Raw genomic sequence first — 3,677 nt, forward strand, 5'->3', positions numbered from 1 at the left:
TATATATATATATATATATATATATATATATATGTATATATATCTACGGAAAGTAATTCGATGAAAAAACACAGATTTGAGTTTAAAAGACTAAAGAATATATTACAATCATAATAGAAAAATTAATATACAATATCGTACGAAAAATGATTTATTTCTTCCAGCATAACTGGTTTCGCTATGGCTTTTCGAATTTTCTTCTAAAAGTAGTCTTCTGTGTCTTGTCTTCTTCTTTCTTTCCTCATATATTCAACCACATGTTATCACTCACCATACATCCTACCCATAATAAAACTCCTAGTTTCGGATGTCTGGTCAGAAATCTGCTCCAGCATCTCGTCATTTATCAAGGCAATCAATAACTGATGAGATGCCGTAACAGATTCCTCCCCCCACCCCACGACATCCGTCACTCGGAGTGTTGTTATGGCAACCGAATAATTGTCACATATCATATTATAGATAAATTCCTCTATTTACATAATATCGAGGTCTCATTCATTCTTTTGTTGTCATACCATTACTATCAAGACATGCATATATGTGTGAGTGTGTGAGTGTGTGTGTGTGTGTGTGTGTGTGTGTGTGTGTGTGTGTGTGTGTGTGTGTGTGTGTGTGTGTGTGTGTGTTTGTGTGTGTCTGTAACTTATGTGATGCGCGTGAATTTTGCGTGGTGCTGCATGTTATTCGCAACTTTGATCTATGAGTTATTTTCTTAATTTCTCAAAAAACAGCTCATTTATTGCATCGCAGAGAAATTCTTTGTAGCTGCAATCTACTTCTATCGGTTGATGAAGGAGAAAAAGCATTATTCACAAGATCAGTATAACTTTATTTATCTCTCCCTCTTCTTCTCTCATTACATTTCTCATCATTTCTCTCCCTTTCTATCTCTCGCTGAATGATCTCAAACATCATTTCTCTACGTCCTTTGCATTATTGATAATATGTACGTTATTCATATTGATCCCTAGTTCAGATACTGATAATAAATCTGCGAATGGAATCCCTTTTGTGATGGTACATGCTGACAGTGATAACGAATTCTCATTAAATTTTTGATCTTTATATTGCATGCTGAATTTCTCAACCCATTAGTATTTTGCTAAAAGATACATTTGCATCATCAGAATTGGTCACGTGAACGACAATTTACACATAAAAATGAGGTCATGCCTAGGCAATCTTCTCTATATACAAATGAGCACAGGATAATTTCGAAAAACATTTTTATTTGATGGAGCACTATCGATTGGAGCTGCTTAACTTCTATATCTTAAGCTATATTGCCACTTCCTTAATTATCCAGCATTACTCAATATGTGACACGCCATAATCTGAAAATAATTATGAAAACCTTTTTCAGGATTGATGTATAATTAAATCAAGTTTGTTAAATTTTTAATAAATGAACATTTACCTGAACTCTTAGTTGTAACGTTGTAAACGTAGTTTAGTGAAGCTTTATTCAAGAACTAAAATTTCTTCAATGTCCTCCAGTCAGTAGTTTTCTTTTCAATGGAAATGATTAGTTTTCCTCTGATAATTTTTCTAGGGTGTTGTTGTTACAAAGAATCAGCCCTAGAAAATAAGAGCGCTATATAATAGTTACCTGAGTTACAAATAACTTCAGGAGTCTGTTTAATATCAAGTAACCCCATCACGCGTGCAATGTAATGATCAGAACAAGACTACATGCATACATAGTACTATATACATGCACAATACATGCAGACATAGATACAAGCCCACATATTGTCATCTTGTAAGGGAAGATCATATCTAATAAATATCTGCCCACAGTAATGTTACATGTAGTAACAAGACGTCTTGCATCAGCTTATATGTGTGAATGGCATACCTATAGATATACTCAAAGCTACCCATTAACTTTTGACTAAAACTTTGCCAAGGCATCTGTCCGATTCACTTAGACCTTTCGTAGTAATATGTTTATGAGACATATCACTGTGGACTGGTAAAACGAGTCGCTGCTAAAATCTTAATTTATTGATCTCTTCGTTTCCGTTAAGAAAGATCGTTTTATATAAGAAAAGTAGTTTCGCATCTGTCTGACATACGCTGCTGCTTCATATTACTTGATATTTTATTGAGACGGATATGATCGACTTGAAGTATATGCTTAAGAAAAATTCCTTTATGTAACATTGAAAATTAGTCTTATTTATGGACGATAATACCGTACGATGTTACAATTAATATAATTACCATATTCAATATTTTGAGCACTCTTTTTATCGGGAAATTACTGTCAAATTATAAAATATCTGCGTTTATTTATAAAGTATGAGAGTTTATGTAAGTGTGTGTGTATAAGATACTTAATTCTGATTCAAATAAATATAACCTGAAAGATAAGAGGCAGTCAGTGATAAGAAGTAAAGTCGAATAGAGTGTTATTGTGCTTGAATATGGTTGCAATTCTCTCTAGTTGAAAGAGAGTATATAGGCATACTTTAAAGTAGGTTACATTCAATACGTTGCAGTAGTATGTTGAAAAGCAGTAATTTATAGAGTAAATACCTTAGCGATGTGAGGTCCAGTTTACATGACATTGGCAAATAAAAACAACCAAAATTATAAGTAAAAATATGATACATCGAAATGGAACCAGTTGATGAGTTCTAGATAAACATATGACTATATATTAGGTACACAGAGTGTATGATATAAAATATATATGATAAACAAGATTACATCTGGTTGGATATAATTTGCCCTTTGCTTATTTCAGTCATTAGACTGTTGTGATTCTAGGGCAGCACTTTGTTGGCTTCGACACGAGGATATAATTTCCAAATTCTGGCACATAATCAATCAGTGTCCTTTTATCGAAACATGAACTGTACGTAGAAAAAAACACCGACAAAGTTGGTTGTCAAGTAGTGGTACGATATACACAAAAACAGTGGTACACATACACACACACATATTAACGAAAATTAATGATACTTTCGTCAGAGCCGTTGCAGGAAATAACAAACATAGCACTTGAAGAATGGCTATTCTCTGGAGAAAATGGAGGAAGATTGAGATGTTTCATTAGAAAAAGTAAAGGCAGATTACAATAAGGTAATAGCAATTGAGGGAGTGGTACTTAGTAGAAGTAACAATAATAGTATTAGTAGTTGTAGTACTAATAGCATTATATTCGCAGATTTGGCAGAGCAACAGTCACAAACATAGGTCAGCAACATTACTATATTGTCATTGAATATTGGTCCGATATTTTCCAGCCAATGCGTTTCAATTTGGTATTGGATTTTCATGGATACGAGTGAATCTAAGACAGTCATTTCCAGTTTTTCATCTAATATAGTGGGGGAATAATTTAGATGATTAGAATAAACTTACAGAGTAATGTGTTATACCAAAACAATTATGACGAAGGTGACATCATCAACATCAACAACGTCAATATTAATAACATCAATAACAATAATATCAAAATCACAATAAAATCATCTTCCAAAATAATAACAGAAGTTACAATGCCAATAACCATGGCGTAATAATAAAACAGCGGGAAGAGGGTAATAGTCAGAATACTGTTTGAAAGTAGATTGAAGTTAAAAGAAAATATAAAATCTTAAAGGAATAAAATAGGACAAATAAAATACGATAAAATCTTTAAAGAACTTTATATATATATATAT

At 32.6% G+C, this 3,677-nt stretch overlaps 1 protein-coding gene and 1 long non-coding RNA gene across 4 annotated transcripts in view; one reads left to right on the forward strand and one right to left on the reverse strand.

Annotated features, from left to right (window-relative positions):
• LOC106877242 (somatostatin receptor type 2) overlaps positions 1 to 3,677 on the forward strand; it is a 186,308-nt gene that overhangs the window by 119,192 nt on the left and 63,439 nt on the right. The gene's annotated exons all lie outside the window — the stretch shown is intronic.
• The window catches only part of LOC106877243 (uncharacterized), a 29,504-nt gene continuing 27,068 nt past the window's right edge, over positions 1,242 to 3,677 (reverse strand). Inside the window, exons 3-4 of the long non-coding RNA XR_001410353.2 lie at positions 1,421 to 1,581; positions 1,242 to 1,337 (exon numbers count right to left, since the gene is read on the reverse strand). This is a non-coding gene — a long non-coding RNA (uncharacterized LOC106877243). The remainder of the gene's footprint in view (positions 1,338 to 1,420; positions 1,582 to 3,677) is intronic.

The sequence above is a fragment of the Octopus bimaculoides genome, chromosome 23 (genome assembly GCF_001194135.2).
Source record: "Octopus bimaculoides isolate UCB-OBI-ISO-001 chromosome 23, ASM119413v2, whole genome shotgun sequence".
Taxonomy (NCBI): domain Eukaryota; kingdom Metazoa; phylum Mollusca; class Cephalopoda; order Octopoda; family Octopodidae; genus Octopus; species Octopus bimaculoides.